The following is a 20398-nucleotide window of genomic DNA, read 5'->3' as shown; positions in this document are numbered from 1 at the left end:
AATCGTTACCATAACCAAATCTGTTAGGAAACTGTGATGATGTATTTGTGAGTAGAAATGCCTTCTTAAATTGACTTGATTAATAGTTCTATTTTTATACATGTGATTATTTAAACATAAGCAACTGTAAAATGCCTTAACCCATTACATCTGAGTGGGCTGTTTAAATCAGTATGTATAGTGTATGTTCACCTATATGCTTATAGGTGTGTAAAATGTATGCAAGGACATTCAAGAAATAGTGATGGTTGCTATGGAGACGGGAGATGAGGCTGGGGGTGCTTTCCAGTGAATATTTGTGTATTGCTACAATCTTTTAAAACTTCTGAATGTGGTAAAAAAAAAAAAAAAACCAACGGCTGAAAACGTTTTAGATTTTTTTAAAAGGTTTTTCACACTAGGAAAATAGAAAGCAAGAAAGTTTACATTAGACTTGATGGCCCCTGCTGACTTGGAATCATGAATTAGGGGCCCTCTTCAGCTTTCCCTATCCTGAATCAAGGTGTAGGGACTTGATTTGCCTTTGCCTTTGCATCATCTTCTTCTTCTTCTTCTTTTTTTTTTTTTTTTTTTTTTTTTTTTTTTTTTTTTGGTTTTTTGAGACAGGGTTTCTCTGTATAGCCCTGGCTGTCCTGGAACTCACTCTGTAGACCAGGCTGGACTCAAACCCAGAAATCTGCCTGTCTCTGCCTCCCGAGTGCTGGGATTACTTTGCATCTTCTTAAGCTCCGTTTATTTCACCATAGCCAGGTTTGTCTTTTTGATCGCTAATCAGGACTCTTAGAGTGGGCGCACAGCTGGATGCCAGTGCTGTGTGTCTTATCCTTTAATCCCGAAGGGACACAGGTTCCCAGGACGTTGAACCTGGGTTGATGATGCCATCCCTTTTGCCCCACCTCTACCCCACCTTCGTCAACAAAGCAGCATTGAATTCATCCACCAAACAGCACACACTATGTTTAAAGATTATTATCAGCCTCACATGTAAGCCTTTAATGCTCTGTTTGTGTCTGCTATTCCTATAAAGGTCTTCTACCATCCCTCCCCCACAAGCTCACCCTGTGTTCTTCCTGTTTCTGATAGTAAGAGGACCCAGTGTATGTGTCCTACCCACTCTCCTTTGATCTATGGTCCGTTTACTGTGTAGCAAATGAGGTCCATCCTTATGGGCTTCAGTTCAGCTTGGGAGATGTCGCCTCTGGTGCTAGCTGATGTCTTCTGTGTTTCCGGGGCATCCTGTTCATTTCAATGTCATTGTTAGTGTAGCTCACACATCCCCTGATAGGTTTCTTTTCATTTGTGGTGGTCTGTTGACTTTCTGTCACCGACATCTAGCCATCTAGTACCTGGATGCCAAAGTGTTCCCACTGAACAAGCAAATGGAAGTTAGTGTGTTCAGGTTTTATATCCTTGCCTGTAGACACTTGCACTCACTACCTCAGTGTTTTCGATAATTACTTAACTGACACTTATGAAGGAATGGATTATCAGTTACTTTTATTTGAGAAGAAGGGAAATGATCATCTTTAAAGGAATGGAACATGTTTCTCACACGTGTCTCCTGCGGTGATTGCAGGCCGGGTGGACTTTCACTTCACAGTTATTGCTTTGCTTGGATGTTTTGCTTTCTCTTCACTACCTTTTCATTTGGAAACTAGAATATTTTCTTTTGCCATTTTGTAGTTTGAACATACATCTCGTTAGAAATTTGCATCAACACATGCTGTGCTCTAATGAACGAACATTCAGAGCTGACTCTGTGTGTGCCGAGTTACAAGTGTGTGGATCTATGGTGTTTTAGAATATTTCAATATTCCAAGTAGGAAAGCTGGTGGTAGGGAAATGTAAGTTCTATCTGTCACTGTCCATGTCACTGTACATGTACTCTGACATGTAGCAGGTGAGAAATGTAAATACTGTCCGCCATCCATGTATGCACTCTGACCGGGGGAGGTGAGGAAAGCTAGTCCACTCAGACTTGGCCGAAGTGAGCCAGGCTAAGAGCGTAAAGGGTGGCGGTAACATTGTTTTTCTCCTTCCTTAAAAAATCTAAGCTCTAGAAGGATAGTTACCAAAACTGTTTTAACAACTTAATAAATACTTGTTACATTCACAACTATAATCTCAGCACTGGGAGTACTCAGTACTGAGATGGGCTCATCACAGTTTCAAGACCAGCTTGAGCTACATAGTATACCAGGTCTTCCAGGGCCGCATGGCAAAGCCCTGTGTGGCAACACCAAGTTATTAAACAAACGAATATACATGAAGGACTTACAATAGGGACTGTCCAGGAAGGAGGCTTACATGATGTTAATCAGCCAGTGGCAGTAAGCGATCCCTACTTTTCGTCTGACTCACAGAGGAGAACTATTGAGATAAGAACGACATTAATAAGATGATTTGGGTGCTAGATAATTTGAAGTGAACGGGTACGGGTTAGCCAGGTGTGTTGCTGCTTGCCTGTAAATCCCAGCTCCAGGAGGGTGGAGGATCTCAAGTTTAAGGCCTGGACTTAGAGGTGCTGGCCTGTAATTCCTGCTTTCCTGCTGCTTACGGGGTGGAGTAAGGGAGGTTCCGAAATCCAAGGTCAACCCAGGCAAGTAGACTTCTTTCTCCCTCCCTCCCTCCCTCTCTCTCTCTCTCTCTCTCTCTCTCTCTCTCTCTCTCTCTCTCTCTCACACACACACACACACACACACACACACACACACACACAGACACAGACACAGACACAGACACAGACAGACACAAACAATACTTACAAAGGTCCTGCAGTACTTACAAAAGTAGTCAGTGGTACTTATCTAGTGTTCTAGCCTGCTTTCTAGTGCTGTGATGAAACATTGATCACCTGGAGGAGGTCCATCTTGCTTGCAGGTTTCAGTCCTTCCTGGAAGGAAGCCATAGCAGGACTTGCAGGGAGGAACTGAAGCAGCAATCACCAAGGAACAGTGGTTCCTGGCTTGCTTCTAGGCTCTGGGTCAGTCCAGCCCCACCTGCCTAGGAATGGCTCTGCCCAGAAATGCCCTGCAGACAAGCCCAACCAGCCCCATCTGTCGGAGACACTTTGTTCCCTCATCCCAGGTCTGTCAAACTGATGACTGAAGCTACCTGGTACCTAGCATGTATGAAGGCCTGGGATTGGCCTCCAGCACACATTGACTAGAGATGCAGATTTTACAAATGTAGTTTTGATTCACTAAAAGCAAAAGAAAGTAGGTGTGGTAAGCCAGACCCATAGTCCTGTAGTCCCAGCTGCTAGGAACTAGAGATGAAGGTCAGTTCAAGATCAGCCTCAGCTACAAGAGTGAGTCCCTGCTGCTGTTTGCTTGTTTGGTGGCTGTCCTGGAACTCACTCGACAGACCGGACTGGCCTCTGCCTCGCAAGTGCCAGGATTAAAGGTGTGAGCCACCACGCCCAGCTCTGAGACTTTTTTTTTCTTCAGCAAAACCAAATATTTTCTATAGTCCCCATCTCAAGGGAGCATACGTACCTGTCCTGCTTTCTGAGTCTATAACTCAGTTTTCCTAATCTCCGAAAGGACGCGGCAGGCAGCTCTGTCCTGCCCTGGTTTTCTGTATGTGTGGTTCATACACAAACAAAGGCATCAAACTTTCCTTATTTGTGTCCCGTTGCTCAGCATGGGAGATCTGGGGGGCTCTGCTGCTGGCTCTGTAAACCTAGGATGAAGCTCAGCTCAGCACCCTGTTTTTAGACGGTCAGGCTTGAAAGTCAGTATGTTTCCTAGTGCTGACTGCTGTTTTTCTTTTTCTTTTTTTCTTTTTTTCCCAAGACAGGGTTTCTCTGTGTAGCCCTGGCTGTCCTGGAACTCACTCTGTAGACCACGCTGGCCTTGAACTCAGAAATCCGCCTGCCTCTGCCTCCCAAGTGCTGGGATTAAAGATGTGCACCACCACTGCCCAGCATTTTCATTTTCAAAGCTTATAGTCATTCCCAATGAATTTATAATAGCCTATTTACAGCATATTCCTAAAATATGAGGGCAAGGTTTTGTATGAGAAGTGGTGCATATATATGTGTTGAACAAGGAACTGCAGAAATAGCAGCCATTCCAGTCAGTTAAACAGTAATGTTCTTATTGCAGCACTAGGGAGTACACAATTGTGGAACTGAGGGAAAGGCTGAAGGAACACCTTAATTTCAAAAATATTTCCCCGTCCTGTGCTACAGAACAGACTATTAAAGACACTTTTGAAAAATTATTTTCATTTTATGAATATGTGTGTTTTGCCTGTACATGTGTGCCTAGTGTCTGAAGATCCAGAGATGGTGTTGGATCCCCGGAACTGGAGATGTAGTCAGTTGTAAGCGTCTATGTGGGCACTAGGAACCAAACTGAGTCCTCTGTGTGTGTCCTCAGCAGGTGTTCCTAACCACTGAGCCATCTTTCAAGCTCCCATTACAGATATCTTACATGTGGCTAGGAGATGTGTAGGCTTGGCCAACCTGGCCTATGACCTGATTATGCGCGTGCTACTTGAATTGTGAGTAGATTGTCATTTTTAAATATTTGAAAAAAAAAAAAAGACAATTTGCAGTACCAGTGTTGATAAAAGCTACACTGGACTATGTGGACTATAGCCACACGTAGTGCATTGACTGCTCTCACAGTAGAAGCTGCCTGTAGAGTAGCTATTCTCTGGCCCCGAGTTACTCCTGCTGGATTCATTTCTGCTCCCAGTATTAAATATTATTTTCTTATTCATGAAGTTTGTAAGACTTTTTAAAATTATGTACCATATCATCACATTTAATTGCAAACAGTGTCTTTATTTGTAGTTCTCCTTCATGGATTCTTCCAGGGAATTGTTTCCTTAATATTCTGGGTGTTATTCATATGTGGGACTAGGGTGTGGTTGCTAATCAGGGGAAACCAACTAAAACAACAGGAAACGTTTAAGAGAGAAGAAAATGTAGCCAGGTAATAAAGAACACTTCCCGAAGGTCAGATGTGTCTGAGGATATTAGAATTCTCTGGCAAGGGGGTACTCCTAGCAGAGTTTTTGTTACTGTCTGGTTACACCCTTGGTAGGAGAAACAGAGTGAACGTAGTGTCAGACATATTCGAGCTGTGTGTGTGTGTTCATGTATATGTGTGTACATGTGTGCATGCCTGTGTATGTGTATGTACATGTGTGTGTATGTATGTATGCATGTGAGTTGTATGTGCTCATGTGTATGTTGTGTGTGAATATGTACATGCGAGTATGTGTATGAGTGTGGTGTGTATGCACGTGAGCATATGTGTGTGTGCATGTGTGTGCACCTGTACGTGCACGTTGCTTTGTGTGTACTTATGTGTGCTGTGGGTGTGTGAGTGTGTGCTTGTGAGTTTGTTTGCATATTGTACATGTATGTGTGTGTGTGCTTGTGAGTTTGTTTGCATAGTGTACATGTGTGTGAGTGTGTGCTTGTGCAAAAGCTTCTCTTTACGTACAAGTACTTGATGTGGTGATTTTATCTGAATGCTGAAAGAGGAACAAATCATATTGTCTTTGCTAGGAATAGCTAGAAAATAAAGATCACTATCGTCTGAATAAACAGTTATTTCCTGGGTTGGAGAGGTGACTGAGTGGGTAAAGTTTGCTGTGCCAGCATGGAGACCTCTGTGCAGACCCCAGCCTCCATTTCAAAGCAAGCTGGGGCCATGTGCACCTGCAGCCCCAGTACTTGGAGACTCTCTTGTCAGCCAGCCTGTGCAACCAGAGAGCCCTGGTGTCTGTGAGAGAGTGTCTCAAATAATAAGGTGGAGACATGATCAAGGAAGAAAGATGCCCATGTCAACTTCTGGTGTCTACAGGTGCCTGCAACAACGTGTGCAATGTGCACACGTGTGCCCTTACACATACACACACACACAGACGCGCACACAGATAATGCTGCTATTTCTGGGTTAGCTTCCAATTGATGGTACAAGACAGGATCAGGAGTTCTCTATCTTTAAGTTTTAGCTAAGGTTGAATTTTCAATCTCCCTGAGAAGTTGCTTTCATCTCTCTGAGTGTGTTTCCCCATCACTTATTTTGGGCAATAAATACAGAGTCCATTTCTCTGAAAGTGCCTGATGCTGTGTGTGACCGAGGATCTCAGGCTGCACTTCCTGAATGAAAAGTGACTCAGAGGCAGGATGCTTCTTAGGGACTAAGGGCAGCTAAGTTAGACTCCTGGCCCGATACAAGGGCAGAATTGCTGGTGTTTTCCTGCTTGGGAAGGCTGGTTACCAGCTGGCGAGGGGAACAGACTGTGTTTGAGTGATTAGCAGGCAGAGGCAGAACTGTAGAAGCTCTACAGCCTGCACTGGTTTCAGAACAGTCCAGGGACCACCTGTTGGTTTCTTCTTGAAGTTGAAAACTCTGTAACCATGTATGTATCCAGACACTCCTCTCTCAAGGCCCTGCCTCCCCCGGGCTTATCCTTAGCCTTTCTTGCCTCTCTCTGCTGTGAAGGGCAGGGCCCCATCATCCATCAGTATCCTCACCACCCAGTTTCTGTGTCAAGGGAGTTGGCATTCTCTGGTAAGTAGCTGTGTGACTTCTGCTGGGCGGTACTCACCGTGTCCTAGGGACCTGCCTGCCCAGGGAACGGTTAACAGCTTGTAAATTATTCCTGATTCCAAGTTGTCATTTAGAATCAGAATTCTTATCCTATAGCCACAGAACAAATGGGAGGGTACACTGAAGTTTATGGTGAACCCCCCCCCCCCAATTATAAACGAAGTGGAGTTATTGACCACTGTGGAGTCGGCTTGGTTTTTGTTGTTGTTGTTGTTGGAGACGAGGGAAGGCCTGTCTTGGGAGTATAAGATCAGATGTATTGCGTCATTGAGCACGGCACAGTTTGTCTGGATGCTATTTTAAAGGACTCAGTTTCATTCCTCTTTCTCCCTTGTGTAGGAATCTTCCTGGGGTTGAGGGAGCTGACTGGTTTGTTCCTTTTCCCTCTCTGGGGTCGCTGGGATGGACCCCATTTCCCTAAGGACAAACACTTGCCAGGTTGTCAGCACTGACTGAGGGAGCCATACCCCTTCCCCAGAGGATAGAGAAGCCTATCCTGGATTTATTTATGTTTATAGGATATAGTGGTCACAGCCATTAAAACAACAACAACAACAACAACAACAAACCTATAAAACCCAAACATAAAACCCAACCTACTTCCAGCTAAATATATCTGCAGATATAGGACTTTTCTTGTACTTGCTGAACAGATAAATTATATTTTCCTTAAGATTTTTTTTAAAGTTTTTGAGCACTAAAGTTTGTGTAAAAGTATTTAGTTTTAGATGAATAATGTAAATATTCTTTTAAATTTTTGAATTATATTTTATGTGTGTGGGTATCTTAGCTGCATGTGTCTATGTACCATGTGCATGCCTGGTACCCTTGGAGGCCAGAAGAGAGTACTGGTTCCCCCTCGAATTAGAGTGAGCTGCCATGAGGCTTCTGGGTCTGGAACCAGGCCCTCTGGAGACATAGTCAGTGTTCTTAAACACCAATCTCTCTAGCCCCCTAGAAATACATTCATATAAAAAACTGTTATTTGATGGGGTTTGCTTAACTAAATTCAGAAGTGTTACAAAACAATGATTTCCTTTAGAAAGATATACCTTTAAAAAGAATTTATTTTGTTTTTAGTTATGTGTAAATATCTGTATGAGGAGTCTGTGCATGTCTGTGTTGAGTGCCCAAACAGGCCAGAAGAGGATGCTAGATCCCCCAAAGCTGGAGTTACAGGCCATTGTGAGCCAAGAGATGTGGCAGGCAGGGAACTGAACCTGGGGGGTCAACTCCTCAAAGGGCAGGAGCAGGCAGGCCTTCAACTGTTGAGCTCTGTCTCCAGCCACTACTTGTAGGTTTTTTTTTTTTTTTTTTTACTGATCAAGGAGCCTTTCCAAAGCAGGTGGTGTCAGCTGGTATTATTGTGTTTTGGAGATTGTATTATGGGTATCTTTCTATTTCTAAAAACTAATTATAATACCTATTTCACCATCTTCTGAAGTTTTTTTTTTAAACCTATCACTGTATTCTTTAAGGGTTCGTATTATAAATGGTGTGAACTACATCATTTTAAATGGCTCTGTATGGTTGTGTATTATCTTGTTCTGCCTTTACATGCTACTGTAACTTTTAAAAAATGTTTTATGTGTGCATGGATGAGCGTGTATATGTGCACGTGCGTGTGTGTTTATGTGTGCATTTGTGTGTTCTCATGAAGGTAAGCAGATAAATAGAAACAGGTTCTTTACTTTGATCATGTGAGTACCAGATATCAAACTCAGGTGACACTTGGTAGCCGACTCCCTTCCCCACTGAGGTGTCTGCCTCCTACTCTCTGCCTGTGCATGTTCTCAGTGGTGATGCTTTCCGTGTAGCCTTCAAGGCCCCGGCATCTGAAGATAGCACAGTGAAGTCCTGTGTGAGAACCATGCTGTGGGCATTTCTTTGAGCACAGTTCGAAGCAGAGGCCTCGAGATGCAGGAGTGCCCCTGGAGCCCTCTGCTGGTGTGTCCTCGAAGCCTGGAGCCTCTCCACATGGTCATTCCCAGCTTTCTGACTGATACTAATGTAACTGGCATTTTGTAGCATTTCCTTGTTTTATCTGTACCTCCTGGTGACGACGTCATTGAAGCATCCTGGTGTGTTTCATAATTTGCCTTTCTTCGTTAGATTGCTGTAGTTTGCTGATTTGGGAACTATTTGTAGTGTCTGGTTGCTGCCCGGTTTAGATCATTCAGCTATCTTGTTCTGTCGTGTTCCCCCATTTCAGTTGGTTCACAGTATTCTTTCCAACTTATTTAACTTCAAAACCTGATTTCTCCAGAAGGTAAAGTTTAATGTTTTTTTTTTTTTTTTTTAAAAAAAAAAAGATAAGAGACTAGGAAGCAGTTAGACTTCATTACAGTGGCTCCTTGATTTATTATAGCGTATGTCCACAAACAACACCAAACCAACAACCAAAACCCCGGTAAAACAGAAAACACTATGGATTTTAAAAGCACAGACTATCCCCAGCACACTGAGAATCCTACCTTGGCGACAGGCTGGACTGCAGCTCATCACGGTTGCCTTTGTATGGTGGATGACTGAGAACTGCGGCTGGCTGTCACTGCCTAGAATACAGTTCCACATGGCTAGTCCTAGAATACAGTTCCACATGGCTAGTCCTAGAAAAGTCAGATGTACAGTCTGTAGTACAGCCCCTGCTGCATCTCCCTTTGTGCCATTGCATTGTTGAAGAATTGTTATCCAAACCATCCTAAGACAGAAACCATCTGTGTAGTTATTTAAGCTTTTATTAGTGTGTGTATGTGTGTGCGCGTGTGCACGTACACACGCATGCGTGCAAGTCAGAGGACAACCTGTAGGAGCCGGTTCTTTCCTTCTAGACCCCAGGGATTGAACTCAGGTCATTTGGTGTCTTAACCTGCTGAGCCATCTGTATATTTCAAACTTGTAAAGAATTGTAGATCACACCACTTTAAGTTGAAAACCAATTTTTTTTAAATTTAAAGAAACCGAATAAGTAATATATAATTGTACTTAAAGACACTGATTGTATTTTCAGTATGTATCTTTTAAAAAGTCAGAGTACCCGCTACAAGGTTAAACTCTTGTCCACATACTGAGAAGCTCAGAAGATGCAGTGTTCAGGAAACTTGACAGTTAAGTTAGGTATGTGTTAGAATGGAAACAGCCCCTGTCAAAACCTGGTAATCAAACCAGATAGTTATACGAAGATGCAAACCAAGTGGGGGGGGGACAGGGGGACACAGCCACTGAGGTCTGACTTCCCTCCTCGAGATGCTGCTGAGTGCGCACTGTGTAAAAGCTACTTTCCATGGCGTGCTTTGTTGACCCCAAGTGTGAGTAGTGAAGTCCAAGCCTTTCATGCTGCTGTCCTGTATCGTTGTTTTTAGTATGTTCAGTACAAACTGTCATCATCTCTAGCATGTGTTAACATGTATCTGACATGAGGCACTACGGGCGTGCACTGATACTGTATTGTGACCTTAAGAGTCTGTTACTTCCCAAGGGAAGTTAGGTGATGAGGAGAAAAGTTATATCCTTCACGGCCTGAGTTTTCTGTTTAAGCCTTTAGACAGGAAGTGCACATAGTAGTAGATTATTATTTGGTTTTAATGGTCAAGTGCTGACTCTAGCAGACATGTTTAACCTGTTTTAGGTGTGTCTTTGTTCCCTTCCCAGCTCTGTGTGAGCTGTTGTCCAGTAGGAGAAGAGACCAGCAGGGCTTGTGCCACCCTTCAGCCTGAGGAGACATCGTCCAGACATCATCAGGGTTTCAGCCCATGATGCCTGACATTGTTATAGAGTGTTTTCAAACACTCAGTCCTCCTCCACCAGAGGAGAATTTTAAGGAACTATTCATGTATTTTATGGCACAGTGTCTGTCCTTCCTTCCGAGAGGAAGATGGGCCGCTAGAAGAAGATATATTGAGCTGATTCAGATATTGCAAGAACAATGTGCAATGCCTTTAAAGGAGTGGCTCTGTCACATGAGTTTTGAGAACACAGCCTGGCTGGCTGATGAAATCCCACATCTCCCTGAGCAGGAAGCACCTCGCTGTATAGTCTGTCTCCCCGGCACTGAATGGGTTATTGTAACATGTGTGGAACAGACGAGGTCTGGAGGAGTGAATGAGGCAAGGAATTCTCTGTAAGCATTTTCCCCTGCAAATCCAAAATTATTTTAAAGACATATGTCATCTATTTAGTCGTTTAGCAAGGATGCATGAATGGGAAGAAGTAAGTCCTGTGAAGCCTCAAATGCTTTAAATGCAGGCAGCGTCACTAGCAACACCTCAGACACAAACAGCCTTTGTTATACTTTTTTTTTAAAGATTTCTTTATTTTATGTATATTTGAGTACATGGTAGCTGTCTTCAGACACACCAGAAGAGGGCATAGGATTCCATTACAGATGGTTGTGAGCCACCATGTGGTTGCTGGGAATTGAACTCAGGACCTTTGCAAGAGCAGTCAGTGCTCTTAACCACTGAGCCATCTCATCAGCCCCTGTTAAACACTTTTTAATCCTAGCACTTGGAAGGCTAGCGGCAGGAGGGTCTCTGTGAGTTTAAGGCCAGCCTGGTCTACATAACTACTTCTGGGACATCCAGGGCTATATAGTGAGACCCTGTCTACAAATTTTAAAAAAAGAAAAAGAAGAAGAAGCGGAAGAAAAGGAAGAAGAAAATTAGGGGGAAAGGGACCGGGGATTTCCCTCTCAGTCTTCCCCAAAGGTGGTTTTCAAAATGGCCTCATGTGACCAACAGTGAAGTGATGTAATTCACACATAGCTATCTGTGGAGGCCAGTCTTGTGTTCCTATAATGCTTCAGGGTCAGAGGTATCAATTTTATACCCTTTCCCCCGGTCCCCAGCTCTGCTCTCTAGGGTTCATCCCTCAGACCTGTCAGTGAGTCCAGCCCTCGCTCCCCACACATGAGACTGAAGATGCAGTTTTTATTCCGTTTGTGTTGGTGAACTTTATTGTTTAAATCCTGTTGCTGAACCAGGAGAGTTAATAATTCTGATATGCTATCTGATCTAGTGATAAGGGCCGTTTGTATCTGCTTTGTCGTCAGTAATGCCGCGGGTATTTAAAAGTGTTTCCTTGTGGCTTCATAGGACCTAATCTTTCCCACCCACGTGTCCCCGCTACATGACTAAATAGAAGATGGTATATTTAAAATAATTTTGGTGGAGAATTTACAGGAAAAAGTCTTTACTGTCCGCAGGAATATCCCTTGCCTTCTCCAGCCCTGGCCTGTTTCACACTCTTGTTAAGATAACGTGTTCAGTGCGAGGGAGATGGATTCATCAGTGAGGTGTTTGCTGCTCAGGCAGGAGAACCCAAGTTCAGCTCCCAGGACCCAGGTACAAGCTGGGTACTACAGCATACACCCCAGAATCCAGGGGCTGGGGAGCAGATTCCAGCATAGCTGAAGGAGCTTCAGGTTCATTTAAGAACCCTGTCTCAAAACTTGAATGGCCCAGGACAGGGAGACACCTGTGCTCGCCTGCATCCACAAAAAGGGCATCCTCAGTGTGTAGGAGACTGTGCCAACATTTAAGGCTGGGATGTAAATGAGAATAGCCCACAGGTCACTGATTGACATGAAGTATATTTTAAAGCAGGCGTAGTCACATGTTCACTGGAAATCCCCCTCCGAAGTCCCAAGACACTTTTACTGACCTCTTGGTAGGTTGAGAAATGGCCTCGGGGATCAGACTGGGCTATTTGCTGTCAGTTACCAGCACATGTTGATGGAAAGGCGCGGTGTGTGCAGAGTGTACTTCCACCAGCAATGAACACTGTCTGATTTTGTCTAAGTGGGTGTGAAGCCACACAACAGCAGACCTGCAGGCAGGTGCGTCATCGGGCGTCCTCACAGAGCATCGCTGTGGAAGGTTGAATTCAGCGCTTAGTTCCATACTTAGTAAGGAGCGGGCAAAGTCACTTCCCATTGCTGAAGCTCCTTTTCTCGGGTAGCCATGCAGATTGCATGAGGCAGGCGTGTTCTCCCGTGATTCCTTTCGTAATTACAGAGCCTGCTGTATCTACGCATCACACAGAGAGCAGCTGATAAACTGGTCTTACGAGTCTTTTACTTGCCAGGCAGTGATGGCACACGCCTTTAATCCCAGCACTTGGGAGGCAGAGGCAGGCAGATTTCTGAGTTCGAGGCCAGCCTGGTCTACAACGTGAGTTCCAGGACAGCCAGGGCTATAGAGAGAAACCCTGTCTCGAAAAACAAAAATAAATAATAATAAAAAAAAATAAAGCCTTTTACTTTATGATCTCAAGAATGGCATTTTAATTAAAGTTCAATAAAACTGTTTTGTGGGTGTACCCGCACAGTAAATATATTTATTTTACATATTTTTTACTACCAATAAACATCAATGAATTCTGTGATCACCGGAGATCTGCGAGTGTCCGAAGACTGAGATGGAGAGAGGCAATAAAATGTATCATGCAATGTCTAGCAACTCTGATACACGCGATGCAAACGTTTTCAAGGTTTATAAATTGCAAAATGTTTCATGATATGAAAACATGGACATGGGACTAAACTGGAAAAATAAAACTGGAAAGCACAAACAAGTACCAGCACGTATGTGTCCCTGTGTGGTTCAGGAAGCCATGGCCCCGTCTCCTGGGAGCAGGAAGCCACGCCTCCCGTCTCCTGGGAGCCACCCACTCTCCTGCTTATTTCTTCCTCTGCTTTCCATGTGTATTGGATATGAACAAAATGGACAGAGTACATTGTAGACTCACACAGCCTCACAAGTAGTGCGTTAACAGGAATGTGTACATAGGGATGTCAAGTTTTATTTCAAAAAGTGGTATAACGGAGCATTGTTTTTCAACTTTCTGCTCTTACTGTTTTTATATACTTAACTGTGTAGTAAATCACAGATTATCCCCTATGGATGTTCCTTCTCCCACACATGCTGTGCACATGAAAGAGGGCCTCTGGGCATGTGCCTGGGAGCAGAGCTGCTGGATGAGGTGACGTGCCCATGTTCAGTGTCACAGCTAAACCAGCCTAATGTCAGGTTGAACTTATGGTTTTGTGTTAGGTTCCCATTGCCAGGCAGTTTCCTTGGTCTTAAGTGGCAAGTGGCGACACAGAGTTTTTATCTTTGGGTACTGAGGTCAGAAGTCAGAAATTGGTCTGACAGCACAAATGGGGCGTCCGGGAGCTGTGCTCCTTCAGAAGGTGTCAGGGTTTAGTGATGCAAGGCCCTTCCTCTCCCTCTCCCTGGGCTGCCACATTCCAGGCTCATGGCTGCATGTCCCTGATGCCATCTCCGCAGTCACAGCCTGACTTTGTCATACATTTAAGCCCTTTTGATTTATTTTGGAAGCTGGCCTCATTATGTAGTCCTGGCTTATTTATTATTTTTTGGGCAGATCTCAACAATGTAGACTAGGCTGGCCTTGAACTCATAGAGACCAACCAGTCTGCTGGGATCAAATGCAGTCATGAGCACTTGCTCTCAGCTGACTATAACTTCTGTTCCTGGGGCCATAGGGAGGGGGCTCTATCGCCCTCTCCTGGCCCCCAAGGGCACTACACACATGGTACATTTACATACAGGCAGATAAAAACACTTAAAGACATAAAGTAAAAATAAAGTTAAAACAACAACAACAAGCACATGTGCCAAGTCCTTTTTGCCATGTAAGCCACCGTGTATCCTAGGGATGAGGGTGGAGGTAACTTTGGCTAGCTGAGGCCTTATCCACTTTATATATAATGTGAAGAAGATATTTTGGCTCACTATAAATTTGTTTTATTAAGTTGAATTTCCGGGGGCTGGAGAGATGGCTCAGTGGGTAAGAGCACTGACTGCTCTTCCAAAGGTCCTGAGTTCAAATCCCAGAAACCGAATGGTGGCTCATAACCACCATCTGACGCCCTCTTCTGGTACGTCTGAAGACAGCTACCGTGTACTTATTTATAATAAATAAATCTTTGAGCCTGAGGGAGCGGGGCCAACTGGAGTGAACAGAGGTCCTAAATTCAATTCCCAACAACCAGATGAAGGCTCACAACTGTCTGCACAGCTGCAGTGTGTACTCATACACATAAATAAATAAGTCTTTTTTTTAAAGTTGCATTTCCTTTACTATTAACCAGGTTGTGCAGCCTTCCTAATTTTGTAGTTGGTCATTTATTTATTTTTTTCTGTGAAAGTATACTTGTGCTTTGCTCACGTTTAGGGTGGTGTTTATTTGCTTTTCTGTCATTGATTAGAAGGTGCTCTTTGTATGTTTTGGATCTCGTGCTTTTCTATTTATTTAGAAATCACAGGTTATTCCCTCTTCCCCAGTTTGGAACTTGTGTGCTATTAGTTTATGTTTCTTTCGTTGATTTGGATGTACAGTGGCTTTTAATTTTGACAAAGCTGAGCTTTGTTTAATATTATTTTTACCCTGAACATAATGACTATTTCTTCGTTGTTATTTTTTCCCTTCCAGCACTCAGGAGAGTGTATGAGGCAGGAGGATCATGAGTTTGAGTCCATCTTATATAGCGGAGACTCTTTAAAAACAAGTTTTATTATCCCTGGTGTCTAATATACTGGTGTCGAAAGCAGAGGGGAAGCCAGTGACGGTGGGTATTTCTGTGGCCGTGTGCTCATTACTGCTTTAGAATTAGGAAACTCCTGGGTGTCCGGAAAATCAGGTATCCATGGCAGCCAGTTAAAATTTTTTAGCTTTCATTTCAAGCAGAAGAAAGTCTCTGTGTAGAAAGCTCAGGTTGCAATGCATGCTTCCATCCCGGGTCCTCCGTACTGGGCAAAAAAAGTTGAATGGGGAATCGTCACCTTTGCCTCTTGCTCCAGATGCTATTTTTGATCTGGTGTTGGAAAAAGACAGAGTCGCAATTCCACAGTACACTATGGGGACAAGAGAGTGACTCCCTGTGAGCCTGGGAGGGTTGGGGGGAGGAGGGACTCCTTGAGTGGGGGAGGATCGGGGAGGCTCTCCCTAAAGAGGCACAGCTGAGCTCATTAGTGACACAGAGCAGCAAGTCCTGGGATGTGACAGCCCTGCCCCCTGTGCAAGGGCCACACAATAAGGACCCTTAGGGTGGCCGCTCACCTACAGAGCAGCCATCTTCTGCTCTTCATTTTCAGGGTGCACTCGACCCCTGAGAGGAAGTGAGGATTTGGAGACCCCAGTCAGATGTGAGGGAAGTCACACATCAGTGAGGGATCCTGATAATTCAGATAGGGAAGTCTTTTCTCAGCAACTCCTTTTCCGCTTAGACAGAAGCTTAACTCAGAGTTTGTTCTGCAGTTAAGGGGTTTTGTGAAGGTTTATCCATTTGGTAAGAAGCAGGATACATATATTATGAGTTTAAAAAAAATTACATGCTATAATACTTAACTTTTTGAGGAACAATAAATCTGGCCCATGCAGAGGTCCTCATAACTTGAGAGAAGAAAAAAAAATCTGATTTTGCCACTTACTAGGCAAATGACATTTTGTTTATCTTATAATGTAGTCGCCCATCAGAGACTATCAATACAAACCTGAGTAAGTTTGGTTCCCACCACTGAGGAAATTATTAGATTCATGAGCATAGATCCATTTGTTAGTAAATGTATCATAAATAGATAATTTAATAATAGTTGCTACTTGCTGTATTCTTGCCTATGCCAGTTTATTCTGGAGCCAAGTTTGAGCGGCCATGACCTAGGAACACGGATTCCGAGTTCTGAAGTGGTAACAAAGTAACAGACCAGAGAGCCTTGTGTGCCTATCACTTAGGCTGTGAACTAAGGCAGAGCTCACAGGAGAGGAGGGATCCCAGCAGCTCAGGGGCTGCCTGTGGCATTCTTTAGGCTTTTGGTTGGATGGGTTAATGGTCTGTGTATTCCAAAGATTTACAGAATATAACTAGTCAGGGCCCAGATAGTCCAAGCCAAGCTGGCACCTTGCAGCATAACACCCTCTCTGCAGTTACTGGAGGTCCAATCATCCATCCTGCTGGCAAGCGGTGTGTCTTTTCCCCAGGAATGTTGCTCTATACTAAGTCCTGCTCTTGAAGGTGACCTCAAGGCTGGGAACCACTCAGCCCTGAGACAGTGACCTCAAGGTTGCGCACTTTGCTGGTTGGCAAAGCTGAGGAGCGCACATTCTTGGAAGAGAAAACAACCTACCCCACGCATGCATCTTCAAGGGTTGGGGGACCCCCTCCCTGGAGAATTTGAATTGCAAGCTGCTGAGAGATGAGGGCGCAATAGAATCAGTGAGTCTAGGGAGTCGGAGAACTCGAATAATTAGTGATTTGTTTTATTGTATTCTCGGGAATAGAGAACGTGTTGTGGTGTCTGCTGGGCTACTGAAAGGATAGAGCAGCAGCCATGAGGGACACTGACAGGATACTGTTGTGGGATGCCAACAGATAGCAGTGCTAGAGTCATGGGGTGTAGTTTCATATTATTAATCAGTTCAAAGGACCAGGCTTTGGTTTTGTTGCTTTCTGGTTTTGGTTTTGTTTTGTTTTGTTTTTTTGTTTGTTTGAGGCAGGATACATACATACCACATAGCTCAGGCTGACCTGGGACCTGGCTCATCCTGATTCTACCTTAGGAGTGCTGGGCATTCAGGTACAAACTTTCTGTTTGATTTTGGCTTTGGGAACAGGGTCTCTTATAGTCCAGGCTAACCTCGAACTCTCTATGTAACCCAGGACGATGTGAACTTCTGATCTTTCTGCTACTCACTTCTGAGGGCTGGGATCACAGCCATGTGACAGCAACCATGCACTGTTCAGGTGTCATTTGGGGAAAGAGGGATCAGACCCACGGCCTTGTTGATGGCAGGCAAGTGCTGTTCCACTGGGCTTCGTCGCTGCCTGAGCCGACCTCAGTAACTCTTGACTCCTGTGCATGGTATCTGATTTCCAGTATTTGCTGTTTTTTCCCTCAGTGGTTTAAGTCTTTGGGTTTGCTGTGTCTGATTTCTGTGATTGGAACCTTGCTACAGCTAGTTTTTCGTGCCTACTGTGAGGTCTGCCTTGGTGAATGTTGTGAGTGAACCTGAGAAGAAGGCGTGCGTGCTGTGCCATTGTCAGAGTTCCTATCAGCCACGGTCCCAGCTCCTAGTACTGTCCAGTAACCTGTGTCCGTGCTAACCTCCTTGGCCAAATCTTTTGGAATGTAGAGCAAATCCAGGGCCAAATCCAGAAAATTCAAAGTCTTTTTACAATTAAAAGTCTCTTAACTGTGGGCTCCACTAAAATACTTTCTTCCTTCAAGAGGGAAAAATATCAGGGCACAGTCACAATCAAAAGCAAAATCAAACTCCAACTGTCCAATGTCTGGGATCCACTCACAATCTTCTGGGCTCCTCCAAGGGCTTGGGTCACCTCTCCAGCTCTGTCCTTTGTAGCACACACACACCGTGTCTTCTAGGCTCCAGTTGCTTGTACTCCACTGCTGCTGCTGTTCTTGGTGGTCATTCATGGTACTGGCATCTCCAGTACTGCTGTCTTCTGCTGTAACTAGGCTTCCCCGATAGCCTCTCATAGGCTCTCATCGTGGTGCCAAACCTCAACTCCTTTGCATGACCCCTTCAAGTCCTGGGTCATCAATTGCAACTGAGACTGCACCTTCACCAATGGCAATGGTATGTTGGGCAAATGCTCCGTCACCTACAGTCCCAGCATGGAATCTCTCTTCTTAATTTATGACCCCACCTCCACCTCTGGAATGCTGGGATTAAAGTTTCGCACCAAGAGAGAAAATAAATGCAAGTCCTATAGGAAGTGAGGTCTCAGACCTTCTCTTTTCTCTCTTGGTCATGTGGAGTTTGTCTCATGCTGTTTCTTTCACCCATTAAGAAGTGGTCAACTGAGTCCTGCCAATGTGGAACAACCCCCCCCCCCCCCCAATTCTAATGATGGCTGTGTGTGGAATTGATCTAGTTTCTCCGTTTTCCCTTCTGGTTGCAGTTACAATGGTATGCCTTTTGGCATCTCTTGCTGTCTATGTGCAGGGTATATAGTTGAGAGTGGCCTCAAGTTGCTGGGGCTCCTCTTGCTCCTCAAACGCTGGGATTATAGGCAAGTGCCCCCACCCCAACTCTACTGTCAATCCATTCGGATTTTTGCAACCGATATTTGCTGTTGCTTTCCTGTAAGTGTCTTGTAAATGCTGTCTGTACAGCTGCAGGACTTGTTATTGATCAAGATACAGGGATGCAAGCAATTATAGCCCAGCAACTGTAGTTACCTTACCATGTACTCTGGAACTTTTCTTATTTCCTTTGTTCTTTATCGTCGCCACCCCCCCCCCCCCCCGCCCCCAGCTGTCTTTTCTCCCGCTTTCACTCAGTTCTTTAGGCTTACCTTTATTTTCCTTTCTTCTGAAGCCCCGGGACATCATTGGTGATGAGGTTGGGTAAAGACCCTTCCTTCAGGCCTGAGAAGGCTCCAGGGAAGGCTTTCTCCTGGGGGAGAAATGGCCTTCCTGTGTGCAGTATTCCAGGTGTGACCTTTTCTTACTGAAAGGCAAAAGCAAAACCCAGGTCTGCAGTGTGTGGACCTGGGTGGGTTTTACCTGCTGGTCCTGAGAGCACACACCTGGGCCGCTCCCTTCCTGCTGGATGCTCTTCCCTGTGGCTCACGCAGCAGCTCACGCAACACATCTTAGTTCCCACCAAGGTTTCACTGGCTTATGGCTCTTCAGGCTTCTGATCTCGAGCCGACTTCACCCCAGTCCTCCAAGGCCAAGGATATTTCCTGTTTACGCAGTGGCTTCCTGTGTAAAGGCCAGAATCTCAAGACTTTTTGTGTTTTGATAAATTCTACTTTTTTTTTCTTTAACTGTTTTTTTTTTCTGCTACTAATTTTCAACACTAATAATTAACAACTGTAGATTTTGTGTTGTGCGCACCACACCTTACTACTGCCAGCCATCGGGTTCCTGTGGTGGTACATACCTGTAAACCAACAACTCGGGGCGTGAGGCCTAGCTAGCCCGGCCTGTGATGGAGGCCCTGCTAAAAGTCTTAAGAACGCAAAGGTCATAGTTTCACATTGCACCTTGTATGGTATGTTTGTGACCTATGTATTCCTACAGAGCAGGATCTTTAAGGATGCGTTACCAGCTGAGGAAGCAGTCAGGGAACCATCAGAGGCTCTAAGACAGCAGTGCTTTAATCAACAGTGTCTGCGCGTCTCCAGTTTGCTGTTGTTACTAAGTTTGTTCATTCTTAGTTTTGTCAAATTGGTGAACTGATGCTTGATTTTTGTTTTTCTTTGCATCTCTGGTGTTCTCCATACATGTTCAATGACGGACTCTTCTTACCTGCAATGGCTGGTTATTTTAATTTATTGATTTGTGGTTTTGATTGAATCAGCCCAGCTAGCCACAGTCCTTAGGTACTGGGGTTAGAGATGTGAGCTGTTTGGTTTGGCTGGTTTTTGTTTCAGGTACATATTGGTCTAGGGTTTTTGATTAAAATAATTCTGTAGATATTCTAGTTGCTAAGACTTGATTAAACCAAGTATTTTGTACCTGTTTTTTTATTAGCTCATTTCTTTCTGTCTTTGTTGTTTATTTACATTTCTTTTAGACAGGCATGCTTCTTTCTGCTTGTTTTGCATGTCTTTTTTTAAAAAGATTTATTTATTACTATTATATCTAAGTACACTGTAGCTGTCATCAGATGCACCAGGAGAGGGCCTCAGATCTCATTACAGATGGTTGTGAGCCACCATGTGGTTGCTGGGATTTGAACTCAGGACCTTCGGAAGAGCAGTCGGTGCTCTTAACCACTGAGCCATCTCTCCAGCCCTGTTTTGCATGTCTTAATGTCGTGGTATT

At 44.3% G+C, this 20398-nt stretch overlaps 1 protein-coding gene across 12 annotated transcripts in view; it reads left to right on the top strand.

The window, feature by feature from the left end:
* Positions 1–20398, top strand: part of Wdfy3 (WD repeat and FYVE domain containing 3) — a 239263-nt gene that overhangs the window by 62464 nt on the left and 156401 nt on the right. The window lies entirely within an intron of this gene.

The sequence above is a fragment of the Mus musculus genome, chromosome 5 (genome assembly GCF_000001635.26).
Source record: "Mus musculus strain C57BL/6J chromosome 5, GRCm38.p6 C57BL/6J".
Classification (NCBI taxonomy): Eukaryota; Metazoa; Chordata; class Mammalia; order Rodentia; family Muridae; genus Mus; species Mus musculus.
Note: the sequence above shows the minus strand (reverse complement) of the source record. Positions and strands in the feature narration are given on the sequence as shown.